We start from the raw sequence: 10637 nt of genomic DNA, 5'->3' as shown, positions 1-10637 counted from the left end.
AGTGATCCCTTTGCAACCAGCTGCTAACAAGACGACCCGGAAGTGCTACGACTTGACACCGACAACCCGCACCTCCGAAATCTTCAGATTACTATACTGTTGTCGGTATAACTATCTTTTTTCAATTGTACTTAACTGTAATATTTGTACTCTATTCGAACTTATAGTAGTTGCCCACGGAAAGCGATCAAGAATCGCGAGCCTTTGAGTAGGAGTCGTCACAGGCTCCGAACGAAGTAAATTACTTCATGTCTTTGTGCTTGTTCTAATTTTCCGCTGCTTATTACTCTGTTAGTTTTTCGTACGATTTACGAATTTGAAAAGAGAAATAGCCACGAGCGGTATTCACCCCCCCCCCTCTAGCGCGTCTCGATCCAACATCTTCTTCGTTTTTCCAGTGGTCGTTAGCCGCCAGCTGGCTGCTGGCGGCTGTGCCCGTCCGTCATCGGCATGATCCAGCTTTGTCGGCCGTCGGCAGGTTGTGCTTGTTGTCGTGAGCAACTTGTCATTTATTGTCATAATTTTTGAGATAAATTATTTTTATTTTGTAAACATGTAGCATTTGCTGCTCTTCTCCGATTGGCCTACACATCTTCAAGTAAAATTTAATAAATTATATTGTATGTTGTTTAACATGGTTCAATTTAGAAATATGTTATGTTAGTATGTTAATCTATAACATAATATAGTCCGTTTGTTTGTTTTGTGTTAGTATGTTAATCTATGTTAATTTCTAGTTCTCAATATATTAGTTTTAGGTGAAAATGTCTATGAACAAAGCTTGGATGTACAATCGATTAGAAAAGAGATTTATCAAAGATGATTTTATTGTTGAAGTTGAACAGTTTGTGAAATTTGTTAAAAGTCACCCTGAATGTATAAATGGTGCTGAGTTACGGTGTCCATGTAATTATAAAAAATGTCAAAATAGAGCTTTCTGTAATGAGGATACTGTAAAAATGCATATATTTAGAAAGGGATTTGTGCTAAATTACTACAATTGGTACTATCACGGAGAGCCTTATTTATATGAACCAATTGGATCTTCTGGTAATCCGTCATCTGGGACAACTGTTACCACTCCTTAAACATCAACTAATATTGATATTGCAATACAATCAATGGTTCATGATGCGATGAATGTTGCAGTTGATTATTCCAATATAGATGAAACACCAACACCTGAATATCAGCAACTATATGAAATGTTAAAGGCTAGTGAAAGAGAATTGTGGAAAGACATTCTCTCTAGTAATTCTCAATTATCAGCTACTGCAAGGTTATTGAATATGAAAGTAGAACATCATTTTTCAGAAAGATGTTATGATGACATTTGTCAGTTGATGTCAAAATTGCTTCCTACTGATAACATAATGACGGATAATTTTTACAGTACAAAAAAATTAGTCAGAGGTTTAGGTTTGCCTGTGGAGAAGATTGATTGTTGTATAAATAATTGCATGATATTTTGGAATGAAGACAATGATCTGCGTGAATGCAAAATATGTACACACCCTCGTTATAAGCATGGTACTTGCATACCAGGCCAGAAGAAGAACGGTTTAATGTGTCATCCTTCTGATTAACCTGCATGGAAACATCTAGATGCTATATTTTCTTCTTTTGTAGTGGAATCACGTAATGTGAGATTGAGACTTTTTACAGATGGATTTCAGCCATTTAGACAGTCAGGGCAATAATATTCATCTTGGTTAGTTATATTGACACCGTACAATTTACCGTCATGGATGTGTATAAAAGATGAATTTATGTTCCTTACAGTACTTATTCCTGGTCCAACCAATCCCAAAGAGAAAATAGATGTTTTCTTACAACATCTGATTGCCGACTTAAATGAATTATAGAATGTAGGGTCGGTGATTTATGATGTTGCAAGTAAAACTAATTTTAGATTACATGTTGCATTATTATGGATGATCAGTGATTTTACAGCATACTCAATATTGTCGAGTTGGAGCACAGCTGGTAAATTAGCATGTCCACACTGCATGACTGATTCCGATGCATTTTCATTACCTTACAATGGGAAGGTGTCTTAGTTTGATAATCACCGTAAATTTTTACCACTTGATCACTCTCTTAGGCAAAATAAGAAAAATTTCCTAAAAAATGTTGTAATCAGAAAACCCCCTCCACTCCATGCTTCAGGTGAACAAATCGTTGAGCAAATTGATAGTTATGGATTTCTACCAGTATCTCAATCTGGTTCTGATGAGATAAATAAATATATTGTTAGGATGTGCAAATGTGGTTGGAAGAAAAGGAGTATTTTTTTAGGAGTTACCGTATTGGAAGTATCTGCTTATTCGACATAATTTAGATATTATGCATATTGAGAAAAATTTCTTTGATAATATCTTTAACACTGTGATGAATGTGCCTGGAAGAACTAAAGACACAACAAAATCACGCGAGAAATTAAAAGAACTAGTCAATAGACCAGAGTTGCATCAAGATGAAATAACTAATAGATTTCCTAAGACTTGTTATACATTAGACAAAGATGGCAAGCAATGTTTATGTAATTGGTTGAAAGAAATCAAATTTCCAGATGGGCATGCCTCAAATATGGCTCGATGTGTGGATATGAATAGATTAAAGATGTTTGGAATGAAAAGTCACGACTGTCATGTATTTATGCAAAGACTTATTCCAGTAGCTTTTCATGACTTACTTCCTCAAAATGTTTGGCAAGCACTCACTGAATTGAGTCTATTTTTTAGAGATTTGACAGCAAGGTGTATTACGATGGATGATATGCTTCGGCTAGAAACAGACATTTCTCTCATATTATGTAAACTAGAGCACATATTTCCACTAAGTTTTTTTTATTCAATGGAACATCTACTAGTACATTTACCATACGAGGCACAAATAGCAGGTCCTGTGCAGTACAGATGGATGTATCCATTCGAATGGTTTTTAAGAAAATTAAAAATAATGTTCTTAACAAAGCAAGAGTTGAAGGGTTAATATGAAATTCTTATCTAGTTGAAGAAGCATCTTCTTTCTGCTCCTATTATTTTGTTGATAGTGTGCAAACAAGACATCGCAAGTGTCCTAGAAATTCTTATGATGCTTGTCAGCCGACAGATCCATCGATGCTTTCTATTTTTAAGTTTCCTGGTAAGTTAATGTGTGCATCGCTTTCTAGATGGTTAACCGAAGATGAATACCATGCAGTAAGAACATATATACTCTTAAATTGTGAAGAGGTCAAACTATACATAAAGTAAGTAAACTTCTTAAATCAAACATTAATCCTCCATTTAATTATTTTGCTTGATATCCCAATTTTAATATAATTATTTTTTTTATCATCTTGTACGAACAACAATAATATCTACAAACCCCATCAATTGGTCCAAGTGAGGTAGCTACAAAGTTAGAGACCAAATTTGCATTGTGATGTCAAATATATGTAAGTTATAAAAGTTGTGAAATTTTTGAGTTTATGTTTATTAAGAAGTGTCCTAATATATATGTTACTTATTTTTATAAGTGAAAGACCGTAGAATATCAAATGTGCAAGATGAGAGGATAATGAATATTGCATCAGGACCCCTTCGTAAAATAAAGGTGTATTCTGGTTACTATGTTAATGGCCTTAAATTCCACGTAGCACAACGAGATTCACGGAGATTAACTTATAATTCTGGTGTTTGCGTCAAAGGATCTATGGACAACAATAACACTCAGTTTGATTATTATGGTAGACTTGATGAAATCATAGAGATTGAATATCCCGCATTACCAATAAAGAGGTGTGTATTATTCAAATATTCATGGTATGATCCAACCCCAAGGATAGGTACTAGAATTCATCCAAATTATAATTTAGTTAGGGTTAATGCAAATAAAAGATTCAACAAGTTTGAGCCTTTTATTTTCGGAATACAAGCGGGTCAAGTTTTCTATCTTGAATACCCTACGAAGAGAAGAAGAACTAGTGAATGGTTGTCTATTTCTCAAATTAAGCCTCGCTCGACCATAGAGATGTCGAATACAATCACTGCTCAAAACCATGATGTATTTCAGAATGATGAAGTGGAGAGACATTCAGTTGATTTACAACACCAATCTACTTCTCAATTACTTGTAGATGCTAATGACATTTACAAAGAGATAGATGATGGGGAGATGTCCAATAGTGAGGATGAAGTTGAAATAAGTTCATCTAGCAATGAGGACATAGAAACTGTTAATGTTGATTAGTCAGATGTTAATGATGATTAAATATTAACATTATTATTTCCGTCGGTAAGTAACGTTTCCATATTGTTTTGTATTTATATTATCAGGTTTTTAGACCTTATTATGATGTGTTGCAATGTTATTTTGCATATATCATTATGGCAGAGCAGCAGCCTGTGGCACCCCGTGGCTATAAGGTCCTTACCGTTGTTGGGGACTCGTAAGTATTTTGTATTATTAATAATTTAAGTTTATATATAACTTTAGTTATAATATATTTCTCATAACTTAATATTATTTTGTGCAGGTTCACTCCAGATGGCCACAGAGTTGCCACCTATAGCACTGCAAAATTCAAGGAACGAGTTAGCGCGTCTGGTACTACATGGAGGCATGTAGACTAGGAGATGAAGCTATTTTATTATAATGAATTTGTGGTAAGTAAATTTAATATATTTGACAATCTATAATATAGTTATCATTTAAACTAAATGTTTAACTTATTATTACAGAAAATATATACGTGGGTGGATGGGCAAGAAGAACAATTTCAAGCTACATGGAATACCTATTGTGCCAAACTCTACAGAGATCATATGTATTATATGAGAAAGAAGGGCACTAGGCCTGCGTATGTTTCGGGGGTGATATGGAGTGCATGGACGACCACTTGGGTTGCAGAAAGGTTGCAAGCTAATGTCGAAAAGGCAAAAGCAAATTGGAATACAGAGCCAGGTGGCCCGAGCACCGAAACCGCTCGGTATACGTCAAGATCCAGATCTATTGTTGAGCATACCATGGATCTGGTGAGTATAATTTAAAATTATACTTTGTAACAAATTTTGTATTTATTACCAATCTTGTATAATATTTTCTCGAATTTTTTGAATGTAGGAACGTGAGCTTGCCCGACAGCCTACATGTATGGAGATCTTTCTCAAGACCCACAAGAAGAAGGATGGGTCATTTGTTCATTCTCGATCTCAAACTCTACATGTAAGATTATTAACTTTATTACATTTGTTCATTTCTATTTTGATTAGTATTTAGTAATACAGATCAAATTGGATATTATATTATTTTTTATCCAACAACAAATGACAGAAAGGGTGGCTCAGGCATCTCAGTCATCAACAGAGGATGGAGAGTCACAGTCTTTATCCACCGACGATCTAAATGAGATTTATTATGATGTTGTCGGTGGAAGGACAAAAAACTCCACCCTTTACGACCTTGGCTCTCAGGCCAAAGTGGCATTTGATCGTTTGAGAAATCCAATAGGTCGTGCTAGTTCCTCTTCTTCTAGTGAGATGCAGTCTTTAAGACGTGAAAATCAAGAACTACGTTCTTAACTGAAATCAATGGATCAAAGGATGGTTGATATGGATCAGTGGAGAGCTGATGAGGAGAAGAAGAGAGCTGAACGTGATAAGACTAATGAAGATTTCATGGCCCAAATGCGGGTGATTGTGGCTTCTTTCACCCAGGCATCACATGGTTCTGAGTCACAGGAGACTCAAGATCCATCAGACGGTGATCATTAGCTTTTTTGAGTTTTGTTCAACTACACTTTAATTTTTTATTTATCATATAGAATGTGAGCTAATATATTTATTATGTTTTGATATTATAATATGTTTATTTCTAAAGGTTTTATTACCATATGTTTCAGGAGTCACGTTCAGTCATATTTACATATTGGCTCTTCACTACATCATTTGCTCATATTTGTTCAAATATCATTTCATATAAAATTTGTTATATATATATGTGTGTGTGTGTGTGTGCGCAAACTGTTTATTTATACATCAAAATGATCATTTTGTATTTGACTCTCTACAAAATTTTCTTTATTATTTTGTGTTCTTGTATTATTTAGAATACATTCTAGTGCGGTATGTATTATGTAAACTTGACTTTAGATATGGATGTTTGTATATTTATATTCTGTAGATTTGATTAGTTATGGATTGTATGGAATGTGCTTTTTTTTTGTGGATTTTATTAGTGTGTTATTGTGCATATATATATATATATATATTAGGCGTCTTTTATTACATTGTTATCGAATATCTCTCTCTTCTATATTAATTGTGTATTAATCACTGATGCGATATGTGTCATATTGAAATAAAGGAAGTATCTCATTATATCTACTAGCTAGTATCATGTGGGTCAAGATATAGGAGATTCTAACAATCCACATATTGTGTCAGCGCTTGTGTCGTCCTCCATGATGGACTAGCCCATAAGGCCCTTGGGTTATGAGATAATTGGGCTGGAGGTTGGGGTCTGTTAAGTAGAAGAGCATCATATCACTATGATTAAATGGAGATAAGCAGGGTGGGGCCCATTCGGTGTTAGTGGTGCGCCCTCGATCGGTGAAATCGACTGGGGAATAGAGAAGCTCATCTGATCGGCGGGATCGACATAGGAACAATGGAGTGCGCTCGATCGGTGAGATCAATCGGAGAGGGGTGGAGCACACCTGACCTGTGGAGAAGAGGACCACACCCAATTGATGGGGCCAACTAGAGAGAAGCGGAGCACGCCCGATCAGCGGGACTGACAAGGGAGAAGCATACTGCATCCGATCAGTGAGACCGACAGGATTGTAGAGAGGCGGAGCGCAACTCATTTTTTTTTTTTTTGATAAATCTAGTTAGTCTCATTGACTACTACATAGGTTGATCGACCTAGCTCCATATAATTTTCTTACTAGCCACAACATAAATCAAGAAGCGCTCACGATAAATGGTCAAGAAACTTAACGTTCTTTAGTTGTGCGCCCTATTTAAAAGAAAAAATTTCTATAAATTTATCATAGTGGAGGAAATAGTAAAAAATTATTTTAAAAAAAAAATCTTTTGCCACTTATGATAAGTGGTAAATAATTTCTATATTTAAGCAACGGAAACAATACGTTAAAAGAAATAATAATATCTTGCCTTGGTATAATTGAGATTTAGATTAACATTTTATTAAGAAATCTATCACTATTCATTTAAAAAATTTAGATTACAATTTTTTTTACACCCTATGGTAAATTTTTGACAGGAGATATGGGGACAAATAGAGAAGATGGATAGTAATACATATATGAAAAGATGAAGATGAAAAACATACCTATGTCTATGAGTACAGACAGATTAATATATATATATATATATATATATATATATATATATATATATATATATATAGAGAGAGAGAGAGAGAGAGAGTGTTGATGTCCTGCACGATGCGTATAGTGTACGATTGTGGCGGCGTGCAGGAGATCGCTTTGTTTTCTTTATTTTTTTTATTTTTTTAATATTTTAAATTAAAAAAATCAATTAAAAAATTAACATTTCCTTATATAAATTTCTAATATATTAATATATCCCCTTAACATATTACAATACTCCATAAATACTTAAATTAATTTTATTTTAATTTTTTTTTAAAATCAAACACTATAATCTTATTGGGAAGTCTGAACTCAAAGATAAAATCTTTAAAAAAAATAACTTTGATATTATAATCCAAAGTCTGAATCCTATAAATAAAATTTTTAAAAAAATTTTAATTTAAAATTTTAAAAAAAATAAAAAAAAAACTAAAATCATTGATATCCTGTACATCCATACACTACGCACTGTACAAACGCATATGATATCAAATTCCTATATCTATATATCTATATATATATATATAATCTTCATCTATTTTATAAATAGAGATTATCCATATATATATATATATATATAATCTTCATCTATTTTATAAATAGAGATTATCCATTCTACTAATATATACAAAGAGGTTGTTCTATACAACATAAACAAGCGGTCCAGAGATTTCGTCGAAGTGGAGGTTTCTCATATGCGTTTTATTTTTTAAGATTTGGGACGGACTAAAAATATTGTAGTACGTCAATTTGATTAATAAAGTTATATTTATTTATAAAAAATTACAACTATCAAAGTTACAAAGTAACGTCTGAAAAAAAAGTAAATTCTTAACAAACAAAATAATATATATTAAATTTTCAAAGAGTTAAATTAACTTGCATTTATATAGGTTATAAAAATCCAATAATTAATTATATGTGAGTCTTAAAGAAAATATTAAACTCAATATATTTTTTTTATCTTTTTTTTTTGTTTTAGGGGTGATTGATCTGGTCTCATTGAAATTTTTCATCGGTCATTATGATAAATCGAAAAGTACACATGATGGTCAGCTCAGAAACCTAATATTCTTTATTGTACCCCTATTTAGAAGAAAATTTCTTACAAATATATCATAACTGGGGGTCGAACTATAGATACATAGATGATAATCTGGATATCCTTTGTATAAATGAGATTTAGATTAACGTTTCTTTAAAAAATCTATCACTATCTTACTTATTACTAGAATTTAAACCTTTAGGCTATGTTTAGTACGAGATAATCGGTCTTATAATATAATCAATATTATAATATTAATTATTTTATTTGGTACTATTTTAAAACTATAATATAATTTGATTTAGATTATAAAAGGTAATAAAATTTTATAATCTGGATTATAATATTTATATAATCTGATTATATTATGAGGTTACCGTTTAACTAAAATTTTAAATGTCAAATTTACCTCTAGTTTATTTTCGACACCAATTGGTCACTGGCATCGCTTAAGCCGCTGCCGCTGGTCACCGTCGCCACTCGCCGACCGCTATCACCCACCGGACGTCGCCTGCCACCGCCGCCTTTGGGTGTCGTGGCCATCACCACCGGCCATGGGCCACCGACGCCGACCACCGATGTCGGCCACCGCCGCCACCGCCTCCACCATCGTCGGTCACCAACGTCACTGATGTCGTTGCCACTGCCGCAGGCTGCCACCTCCGGGCAGCGTCGGCCATCGCCATCAGCCACCAACCACCTTTGTCAGCTGTCGCCTCCATCAGAGGTGCAGCTGTTAGCTAGAGCCCTAGAGCCAATCATTTGATGATTGTATTTTGGACTTATTGTATCATATTCTATATAATAAAGGCATTTTGATTTTGGTTATTATACTTACTTGTATTGGTGCCAAATAAACTAAGTATAATAATGTCCTTGAGTAGACGGTTCTCACCTATATCAATCGGTTAGTTGAACCGATAGTGAGATGATATAGGGAATACTACTCTTAATCATTCCTAGTCAAGTATTAACATTCAGGGACAATGTTAATGCAATAAGACTAGCATGTAGGTCAACTCGATGATTTGATCTCACAAGTCATGGATATAGAGATATCAAGTTGACACATGGGTATACATTAGAGAATGTATACTGAATGACCCGCCATGAGAAAGTATTGTTAGGACCAAAAGTAGCTAGAGGGGGGGTGAATAGCTCGTCGCGTGCCCGGTGTTCGGCGTTGCTTGTTTCTTCAAGAATGCACAACGAAAATACAGAGAAACAACATACAACGCTAACACGGTTGGTTTACTTGGTATCCACCTCACAAGAGGTGACTAGTCCAAGGATCCACACCTACACACACACCCTCCACTAATGAAACTCTCCTTTATGGTAACTACCAAGGGCGGAGAAGCCCTACAAGACTCAATACAAGAAGAAGAAAGGGTAGTAAAGAGATACAAGCTTACAAGCTTACAATGAGTGCACAAACCCTAACCCTAGTTTCTTCTTCTTGCTTTGATCCGCCTCTTGACTTGGAAGAGCCTCCAAGAACCTTCAAGAACTGGCGATCTCGAGCTTGAGAAGAGCTGTGGAGGAGCTGGTGAAGATCTGAAATGAATCTGTGAAGTGATGCCGAAGACAACGCTCGCCTGCGGCTCAAATACGACGCAACGGTCGGATCCCAATCGATTCGATTATTCCCAATCGATCGGGGAGGCTTTGGATCGATCCACGGATCGATCCAGAGCGCCTCTGTGCTCTGGAAAAACGCCTGGATCGATCCACGGATCGATCCAGCGCTTATCGGGCGAAGCAGCAGCGTCCCAATCGATCCACTGATCATTTGGGACCTCTGGATCAATCCACTGATCTATCCAGAGGCTTTCTGTTCGCTGGGAAAGGTCTGGATCGATCCACTGATCGATCCAGAGCTTGGTTTTTGCCCAAAATCAAGTCCCAAACCTCCCAAACCAACATCCGATCAACCTTAACCTGTTGGTACGTCATGCCTAGCATCTAGTCACTCCCTTGACCTGCTAGGACTCCCTCACCAAGTGTCCGGTCAATCCCTTTGACCCACTTGGACTTTTCTTTCATGCCAAGTATCCGGTCACTCTCTTGACCTACTTGGACTTTCACCTAGCTTCACTCACTAGGGTTTTCAATCTGCCTAGCTTCACTCACTAGGTCTTTCACCTGGCTTCACTCACCAGGACTTTCCTTCTGCCTGGCTTCACTCACCAGGACTTCTAATCTGCC

This window comes from Zingiber officinale, chromosome 10A, assembly GCF_018446385.1.
Source record: "Zingiber officinale cultivar Zhangliang chromosome 10A, Zo_v1.1, whole genome shotgun sequence".
Taxonomy (NCBI): Eukaryota; Viridiplantae; Streptophyta; class Magnoliopsida; order Zingiberales; family Zingiberaceae; genus Zingiber; species Zingiber officinale.
This window is presented reverse-complemented; position numbering follows the sequence as displayed.